Source organism: Dipodomys merriami, unplaced genomic scaffold, assembly GCF_024711535.1.
Source record: "Dipodomys merriami isolate MVZ:Mamm:240054 unplaced genomic scaffold, mDipMer1.0.p SCAF_1046, whole genome shotgun sequence".
NCBI lineage: Eukaryota > Metazoa > Chordata > Mammalia > Rodentia > Heteromyidae > Dipodomys > Dipodomys merriami.
In genome coordinates this window covers 268721-279432 of record NW_027202323.1, presented here as the reverse complement: position 1 = coordinate 279432, position 10712 = coordinate 268721, and the positions used below count along the sequence as shown (strand labels likewise).

Below are 10712 nucleotides of genomic sequence, written 5' to 3'. Positions count from 1 at the left end.
ACAAATTTTGATTTTTTTTAAGAACGTTGAATTTAAATTCCACTACAACCTTGTTTCACACAGTGAGTAGATTTCCTGGGTAAGGACAATTCTCAAGGGAACCTACAGGACTTATAACAAGGGTTCTGAGGTTTGTTTGTTTAGTATGAACATGAGCCATCTTCACCCACTTTGCTCCCTCTCAGTTAAGTCTCCATTGATTATTTTGCATGAAAGCTTATTTTCCCAAGAAATTTTAAATTTTCATAATAGGCTAAGTTGTTAAAAAGTTTGAACAAATTAAAATTTACCTGTCAGTTTTGGGGGGTGTGCAGTCGTGGGGCCTGAACTCTGGGCCTGGGCGCTGTAGCTCAGCTCTTCAGCTCAAGGCTAGCGCTCTACCACCTGAGCCACAGCACCACTTCCGGCTTTTTTTCTTTTTGCTTATGTGGTGCTGAGGAATCGAACCCAGGGCCTCAGGCATGCAAGGCAAGCGCTCTTACCACTGAGCCACCTTCCCAGCCAAACCTGTCATAATTTTAAAACTCTTGTGAAATTCCTTTATTAGAACCACCAGTTCATCAATCCTAACTCCACCTTTAATATCAAAAACAGTTAACATGTTGTTTTCATGATATAGTGTCCATGAAACTACTATTTTCCAGTGGCTTTGTTATGCATATATATAACCTTATAATCTTATGATAAGCAAAATGAACTCCAAGATATGGAAACAGAGAGTATTATTTGCGATTGTTGTTTTTAATGTACTATGTGATTTCCATTTTCTTTTGGGGTTTTCCCCTATGCTTTTTTCCCTGCTGTATTTGATTTTGGTAGCCTGTGTATTGTGTATATATTTACCTTAATTAGGGAAGGGAAGAGGAACTACAAAATGGTGAGACAAAGGACAAAGGCAAACCAATGCAATAGCAATACTCACAAGACAATATGTTGGAAATGTACATTACAACTTGTGAGGGGTACTGGGGTGAAGGAAAACTGTGAAGAAAATGAGGGAAGGGGTAACAAGTTTGAAAAGTTATGTATTCACTACCTTAAAATTACTGTAACCACACTGTACATCACTTTGACAATAAAATTAAATTTAAAAAATAAGCTGCATGAAATAAAATTTCACTGTATTGGTAAAGTACATAGTACTCTTTATGTAGTAACTTTTTAAAATTCCATACTTTTGGTGTCTAATTTGAATTAATTACCCCTTTTTAATCAGAGGACCATCAACTTGAATGCTATCGGACTAGACAATATTTTCACAATATACTTACCAATATTTTGAAAAAAGAATAAATATAGTACTTTCTCATACTAAAAGCGAAAACAGTTTAATTCTATGGAAACAAATAACTTGTAAAAGTAAATAAGTTGTTAAGAAGACAGAATATATGTGTTCGTCAACATTCCAATGACTAGTAATTACTCATTTTCAAATTCTGAAGATTCCATACCTGAGAGATTCAAAACAATACCGGCTTGCATGTTATGTAATTTTGCAATAGATGCATTTTCCAATTGGGTGTTACAGATTGAGAGACAACAGAAAAATAACCATGTTCTGGTAGAGGATAAAACTATGTAGCATCGGTAATAATGAATTCTTCAAGAGTAAGCAATTGTTTATCACAATAAGCTATTATTTTTATGACCACCAATACCAATATTTATGATATAGAGTCATCCTAGCCCAAAATTCTCCAACTTTTAGGGTGCATCTCAAACTTCCCTTAATTCATATGATGAATAGCTTATCTCTATTGTGAAAAAATACAGCTCTGCTAATGTGATGCGATTCATGTTCTGGTAAGAACACCACAATAAACTGGGTTGCATCATTTTCCCCCCACTGGTATTTTTAAGATCAGAACATTTGCAAATATTACTTATATTTATAATTTTTAGCTATCATATAAATTCTGGATGCTAAGATTGGAAGATTATAGTTGAAAGCCCACCCAGGCAAGAATATTCCCTAGATTCTTATCTCCAATAAACTTCTCAGCAAAACCCAGATGCAAGTGGCACTGAGGTTGAAGTGGTAGGGCACGAGCCTTGAGCATAAACAGGCTCAGAGACAGTGTCCAGGCCCAGAGTAAAAGCCCTAGGACAAACCAATAAAACAAAAACAAAAATAAAATCAAACCCCAAACGTAACATTTTTCTCAGTGTATACAGTAGCAAATAATTAAGGAAATTGCTTCCTGTGTTACATACAGGTAGAAGAAAGAAGATGTCACACGATTATGCTCTTCATACCATGTTATACCAAAGATTCCAAAAATTTCTCTTATTCTAAATTTATAAATTAATGTCATCAATTTGTTGGCAACTCTGTCTACAACATTCACATTATCATTTCATACATGAACTGTTGGAATTATCTATTTACTAAGTTTTTGAAAGAATATTCTAGGCACATAGAATGCAAAATCATTTGTGAATGTCAATTAAACCCTCTACTTAAAAACAATTTTGTAGAATCCTATAGAATATAAAATTACAAACAAAACCAAAATATTTTAAATCTAAATTCTAATTTAGCAAGATCTTCAAAATCCTTCATTAGATGAACTTTGCTATTTTTCCAAGCTTAAGCTTGTGTAATTCTTCATCATTTCTTTGGGTTACAACAGAATGATGATAACTTATTTTTTCAAATTTTGGATGGGAATCATGAGTCATTTTGCATCTAGGAATGTTCTGTAATGAAGAGAGAATTTAAAACACAAGTGAGGATTAAGTATGAGTTGCATTTCAACAGGAAATTTGACTTCTCAAAACATAATGACAAAATTAGCCCAAATGTCCAACTATGTATTCCTTTCTTGTTTGTTTTGTTTTATTAAGACAAAATTATACACCTTGGTCCAGGGAAGGTATCACTATGAAATTCCATTATCTAATCTCCTGTCTTAATCTCAGTGCTAGAATTCTAAGCTTGTATCACATTGCCCTGCCATAGTTTCTTTTTTTATTTTATCTAGATATAGACTACGAATTCTGAACTTCTCCAGTGATATTATACACCAGAGTGACTGCTTAGACTTTATCTACTATTTTCAAAGATGTTCTAACATTTGATACAGGATATGAACATTTTCAAATGCACCGGCCAGATCTCTGATTCATTCCTCCATGGATCTGATCCCTTTAATAATGATTATTGATTTTTACTATCTCTGATCCCTACCAATGTAATATTCTCAAACTTATTTGAAGGAAGTTCATTTGAGGACTTTCAAATATTAAAAATTATCACTTGATTCTAGTCTTGTTCAGGACATATATTTATTGTTTTGTAACTTTTCTACACATTCTGAGAGTTGTTTCATTTGTGTATTTGTGTGTACATATATAAGTGCCTCTGGGTGTATGTGTATGTCTGTATGTATATATGCAAAAGCCTCAAGCTTTTATTCAGCAATCTTGCTCATGACTGATATTCCATCAATTGAGCCATTCTTCCAATCCAGATTTTGACTGCTTAATTTTATATACTGTTGCAAAGAGTGTTCTGCCCAGGCTGGATGCCAATAGAACTTCCCAGACTCCTTTACATTCTTAGGTTTTATTTCTCCAGGAGTATCAACTTTTAAACGACAAACATTTTTGTGAGAGTAATGTCTAAGCTGTAGCCCATATTTTTAACTCAAGAATTCTTTTTTTTTTGTTGTTTTGGTGGGGTGTCTGGTCATGGTGCCTGAACTCTTGTCCTGGGCTCTGTCCCTCAGCAATTCAGCTCACGGCTAGCCCTCTACCACTTGAGTCACAGCACCAATTTTGTCTTTTTTCTTTTTTGCTTAAGTGGTACTGAGGAATCGAACCAAGGGCCTCATGCATGCGAGGCAAGCTCTGTACCTCTGAGATACCTTTCATCCCTAACTAAAGAATTCTTATAAAGATAGATGAACAGACACATTACACATCTTGAGTGTACACTGTTAGGAATGTGATCGTAAGCTGGGTCATGGTGAGATATGAGGATTGAGGTTCAAAGCCAGCCCCGGTAGGAAACTCCCAGAGACTCTTGTCTCAAATTAACTAAAAGAAAACTGGAATTGGCACTGTGGATCAAGTAGTAGAGCATTAGCTTGAGCTCAATAGCAGAGACACAGCTCGCAGGCCCAGAGTTCAAGTCCCAAGATCACCGCCAACAAATATATATATATATATATATATATATATATATATATATATGTGTGTGTGTGTGTGTGTGTGTGTGTGTGTGTGTTTGTGTCTGTGTGTCTGTGTGTCTGTGTGTGTGTGTAAAGAAAAAAAAGAAATGAGATCTTAGGCACCAGTTTATTGCTAGCATAATCCCTGCTCTCACAAGATGGACATTTTTCCAGTTAAATCCATGCTTTTATATCTGACTTGCATTGAAAACAGAATTATTCTTCCATTGTACTTTCTACAAAGTTGCATGATTAGCAAGCATGATTTAGAATGGGAGTGGCCTCATACTTCATGTTCCACATAGGAGTCTTGCTTTCTGTATATCACTCTCATAAATCTACATACTGGATTTGGCTTTATTGTTTCAATGTTGCTTATTTGTAGTCTTCTATACTGTATGGAACCCTTATACTTAAACACAGAACTTCTCTTTCTCCTATTATTGCTATTGTTTCCCTACTGTTAGCTCATGCATACTTGGGAAATAATGAACAGCACGTACAGTCACAAAAAGAATGTTCTGAAAACCTTCTTCCTATTTAAAATTCGCCTTAACTTACAGAGAACTTACAAAGTTTGAACTCAATGTACTCATGTATAATATATTTATAAGCAATATAAATTTCATATTTTCTCTTTACTAAATTTTCTCTGAAATACGTTTTACCTCAGGTCCATAGGTGTTCTAGTCTTCTTGCAGTGAAGCCAGAAAACATTCAGTATACCTCAAGCAGCACCATCGATTGTTACTGGAAGTAACTGTTACTGGATGTGGAAACTGACCCCAGGAGAGGAATGGAACATAGAGGAAAAACAAAGTTCAAGTTACCTTGTGCTTTCCTTTTTACTGTACAAAAAAGTATCCCAAGTCTTGAAGGAAACTCTGTCCCTGGCTTTTTGAGTGTGTTCTTTACTCATATAATTTTTTTCTGTAAACTTCTAGTTCATAGTGTTACAAAAAGAAATAATGTACCATTTGAAGGCCAGTATAAAACAAAAGGAAATAACATTGTTTTAAAAGTGTTCTCCTGCAAAGTAACAAAGACATAGAGGTTTTAAAGTGTCTTATAGATGGATATTTCTCCCCTGAGATGATTCTCGATGCAGAAGTCAGTTATCAATTCCTTTGGTCTGGTTCTGAGTTCTCCAGAGCAACAAGGATTCCAAAAAAGCAGGATCCAGTCAATATGATCAGCAAAGGAAGCCTCTACTCTGACCAGTTCACCTTTAAGTAGGGCCCCAAAGATAAATCTGGGATTTTTATTTGCTTGTTTGTTTAGTTTGTGCTAGTCCTGAGCCTTGAACCCAGAGGCTGAATCCTGTCCCTGAACAGTTGTCTTTCCTGCCCACCTGCCCCCAAAGCTAGAAATCTACTGTTTGAGCCAAAACTCCACTTCTGGTTTTTTGGTGTTCAATTTGCGATAAGAGTTTGACATACTCTCCTGCCTGGTTTGGCTTTGAATTAAGATAGTAAGAAAGCTAAGTGACATCAACTGTATAGACTTCTCTTTTGAAACAAAAAATATTAGATGAAGTTTATTGTAAAGCTAGTATTTGACAATTTTTAAAGGAAGAGAATATGTCTAGCAAAGAAGCCATAACTTAAATAACTCAGCAAAAGTAGGTGCACTGAATCCTTTTGAAATTATTTTTTCTGCTTGGGAAGATTATTGATCTTGTCCTTCCTTTTGGGGAAACTTAAGGTAATATTTGCACTTTTTGTTGGTTGTGGGGCTTGAACTCTGATCCTGGGCACACTCGCACAGCTCTTCAGCTCAAATTGAGTGCTCTACCGCTTAAGCTACAGCACCACTTCCGGGTTTCAGGTGGTTAATTGAGGATAAGTGTCTCATGGACATTCCTGACCAGGCTGTCTTTGAACCACAATTCTCTGGTTTCCTGAATAGCTAGGATTCCAGGCGTGATCCACCAGCACCCAGCTCATATTTGCATTTATGTGCACTGAATGACACTATGTAGACAAATAACAGAAATTTGAATCAAATGATGGCATTGCAGCTTTTCAGAAAATTTGAGGTAACAATAAATATGTCCTCCTTTTCCATGTTGTTTCATTAATGACTCATGAGCTATGGGACCCTTAGTTAGCATTCTCTGCAGTCTGTGTAGGTGTATTTAGTATCAGGAAATGTTCATAGAGAAATATAGAAAGACTGAGATTTTTAGAAAGCAAAGAATTTAAGGTAAGAAAAAACAGCACAGAAGGAGATACATGTATTACACAGAGATTAAGAAGTAGCCTAAGAGATTTAGAATGCTAAAGGTAATGCGGAATAAGACTAGTTGATAACTATTTGTTCAATAACCAAAAATGGTTCTCTATAACGTTTCTGGTATACGTTAGTAACTATCATTTAGTCATTAATTCTGGAGTTATTCCTTCTCTTCTGTCACAACTGTTAATTTGCCTCTGCCGTTGTGGTGCCATGAATAACCAAAAAGATTTCCAAATCTCACTTACACTACCCTTCTCATTGTGATTAGCAGAGGCCATTCAAAAACCTGGAATCTTTGAATTTCCAGAATTAATCTTCACCTGACATCTAAGCACATTCAAGACATTAATTGCTCTGACCTAATGAACAAAACTTTTTTTCAACACAATATCCTAATATAAGAAAAAGTACATGAATTATGGACTATTGTCAGGTGTCAGTATGGCAGGAGCAATTACATATTCCAAGTATGGGTTCTTTATTTTTCATTTACTAATTAAATGTTTTTTGCTTTGGTTTTTTTTTTTTTTTTGCTTTTTTGCTCAAGGCAATCACTGTACCACTTGAGGCACAGCACCATTTCCAGTGTTTTTCTGTTTATGTGGTACTGAGGAATTGAATTCAGGGTTTCATGCATGCAAGGCAATCATCATATCATGAAGCCACATTCCCAGATCCCTAAATGATTTTCTTAAGTTTACATTTTCATTCAGTAACTATGTACCATAATATTGGCCAGGTGCTAGAAAATAATGTAGAAAAGAATACAATATAATAAATCCAGTAAGGCTAGATGGAAAATGAATAACCCTGACAGTCTTGCAAGGGCTCAGAGGGCTGATCTCATGGAGATGTATCAACATGCTGAACGAGACAGCTCCCTACCCACAGCCCAACTCCAGAATGAGTGGGCCATCTTGGGTTCCAGCTACCTGGGGACGTTGGCCCACCTCCTACAGCACCCATTCTACCCGTTCCTGAGAGCTACAGTGAGAGAGAGAAGAGAGAGAGAGAGAGAGAGAGAGAGAGAAAGAGAGAGAGAGAGAGAGAGAGAGAGAGAGAGAGAGAGAGAGAGAGAGAGAGAGAGAGAGAGAGAGAGAGAGAGGGAGGGAGGGAGGGAGGGAGGGAGGAAGAGTGGGAGATAGGGAGAGAGGGAGAAAAGGAGAGAGGGAGAGAGAGAGAGAAAATCAGAATTACACTTGAATCAGGTGCCAGTGGCATAAAACTCTAATCCTAACTACACTGGAGGCTAAGATATGAGGATCATGGTTCATAGACAGCCCTGGAGGAACGTGTTTGAGAATCTTATCTCCAAAGAACCACCAGAAAACTGGAAGTGGCACTGTGGGATCAAGTGATAAAGCGCTAGCCTTGAGCTGAGGAGCTCGGGAACAATGCCCAATCCTAGAGTTCAAGAACCACGATTGAAAGAAGTGGACTTCCCACCACAAGAAGTGGACTGAATAGCACCCATTGTCCTAGGGAGCATGGTAGAGAAGTCAGGCCGAGCTTCCTGTGAAGTTGAGGTCATAAGTAGGTCATCTGGCTTCTCTTTGCCTCGGATTCCCCAGCTGCAAAACTGAATAAAGTGAAGGATCCCCTTCCTTATTGGGATAGGGTAGTAATGAAAGAGAGCCATGTTTCGGTTCATAATCCCACACCTGTTGCACTATTAATAACAGGCCCCACCTGAGCCCTTTCTGGTATCTTCCTGTCATATGCTCACAGAATTGCCAAAACCTTATCTGAAGGCCATTCCCTCTCTTTTCCAGAGATCGCTCTGTATAAATCCCTTGTTTCCTCACAACTGTCCTGTGAGGAGACTGAGGTCCAATGGTTGAGGCCCCACCAAGAGCTTCACGTGTGGTCAAGAATCCGCTGCTATGGACTGAGTTTAGGATAATCCATGTTAAACGATGACTGAGCATGACACATGTCTATAATCCCAATTACAGAGGACGAGGCCTGGTGGAGCATACCTTTCACAGGAGGACCGGGATCCAGCCCAGCCTGAGCATATTTGTAGTTTCTATCTCAGAAATCCTCAAGACAGAAAGGTGGCTCATCAGCGCCATGGAGAGGAAACAAGCAGGGGGATCATGGTGCCCCCAGAGGGGTGTTTGACCCAGGGTAGGTTGTTGTTGGGACAGAAACTCACCTGTGCTGCAGGGAGAAGCTGTTGGCAGCTGCTCCAATTGGGGCAGCAGCGATGGCGCCAGCATTGTGGACACATGGGCCCAGAGCAGAAGACTAGGGGCAGGGACCAGGTCTGGGATTTAGGCCGGCTGGCAGCTACACATTGATTGAGGTTTGAAACCTGGCACTGCGTGAAGGGAGGGGAGGGGTCAGGTGGGGTGGGAGCATCAATTTTCTACTATACTCCAAAGTCACCTCGAGTTTCTTCCTCAGGACTCAGCCCCTTCTACCTTCCTGAACTGCTGGTAGTGGTGTAAACTAACAGAGGGAATCCCAGTGCTACCTGGCAGCATGGAATGTGGGCATGGCCACCATTCTTGTATCCCATTGGTCAGAAAGAAGCATGAAAGAATGGGGGTGTGGCCAGAATCCTGTGAAGCAAGCAGCATGGGCGGAGTCAAGATGACAGTGGTTCTCCCAGCCTTTTTCCCAGGAAATTCTGTCCAATTCAGTTGGAGAGAATAGGGTGACCTGCTTTAACTGGATGGCTACACAGATTGCTGTATAGTTCTGTTTTTTGCCAGTCCCAGACTTTGAACTTAGGATCTGGGCACAGTTCATGAGCTGCTTTTGCTCAAGGCTGGTCCTCTACACTAGAGCCACAAGGTTTCTGGCTTTGTTGGCACTGAAGTTGGACAGGGGTCTCAAGGATTTTCCTGCTTAGGGTGACTTTGACCATGATCCTCTATTCACAGCCTTGTAAGTATCAACAAGGACTGCTGAGATCCACTGGTGCCTGCCTAATCATTGGCCTTGTTGATGTTCTTGGGCAGACTGGTGAGTTCCCGATCCTCGGGTTGAAGTGGTGGGAGCTGGAGCCCACAATTCAAATCCTGGTCGTGCCACCTCCAAATGGTAGGAGATCCTAAGAAACTTGTTCCTATCCATATGATTACCATTGTAATGTGATGTAAGTCATGATTGAACGAACAGTTCTTGAATGATTCTAGGATAAAATTATACACAATTATATTACACGACACTGATTGATTTTAGTTAATAGTTTATTAAGCATTTAATCAATCACAGTCATCAAATGGAGGCATAATGAAATACCTAAGAATTGGGCCTCAAATACTATAAAGGTGAGTTTTTTCTACCAGGACTGGGATTGGAACTCATAGTCTGGGTACCTCTGTTGCACTGTGTGGGAAGAGGAAGCTTGCTTCCTTAAAGTCAAAAAATTCAAGTTTGTTCCTTAGGCTTGAAAACGATCACCAGCAGTAGAAAACACCCTATTCATGTACAATTTACATATATGTTTTATATTCTTATACATATGTTGACTCCGTATTGCATTCAGAGTAGTTATTTTATTTTTTGTTTTATTCATGTATTGACCATTTATTGTATTGACTATTATAGCACATAAAACATTGACTACATAGGATATAGGTCTACAGATGTATTCCACTTCATACCTGACACACAGAAGATGCACAGTAAAGGAACCCATGTGTCACCATCATCCTCTTACTCCACAATTCATTGTTTGGGAGTACTGACATCTGAACTCATGGCCTACAAGGCCAAATTCATGAATGGGTGAGTGCAAACATGCCATCCTGGGGGAAATTGAGGTGCAGGTTGTTCCATGGACCTGAGAACCCCTGGGGTTAACCAAAGAAGAACAGATTGACATGTAGATGCCATATGTGTGTGTGTGTGTGTGTGTGTGTGTGTGTTTATAGAGTGCCAGAGATGTTTATACATTATTCAGTTATATAGACTATATTCCTACCAATTCCTGGGTATTTATTATGCATCCATGTAATTAATGTTATTGTTTTCATCCTTAAAATATTAATGAAAGCACTCAGTGTCCTGAAATTATTGTGTTCCTGTAAGTAATAATATTCTTTTAATGCTTCATAAATATTAAATAAAATCAATCAGCCTTCTGAAATGATGCTGTTAATTTTATAGGATCATCATTCACGATCAACTCATTCAACTGTGACATTGACAAAATTCCAGTGTTATGCCTTTGGATGGGAACCAGTTTCTTAGTACTTCCTGCCATTGGTTGGTGTCAGTATGGGGATTTGAAATGAGGGCCTATGTTGCCACGTGGGCCTATGGCTTCTTTGAATGTCTGCCAGC

General features: G+C 38.6%; 1 long non-coding RNA gene across 1 annotated transcript; it reads right to left on the bottom strand.

The window, feature by feature from the left end:
- Nucleotides 1–2571: 2571 nt before the first annotated feature.
- On the bottom strand, nucleotides 2572–8855 carry LOC138811209 (uncharacterized). The gene is made up of 3 exons (XR_011367334.1): nucleotides 8572–8855; nucleotides 4844–4954; nucleotides 2572–2700 (listed from the first exon to the last, which is right to left on the bottom strand). It is a non-coding gene; the product is annotated as an uncharacterized lncRNA (long non-coding RNA).
- Nucleotides 8856–10712: the final 1857 nt, after the last annotated feature.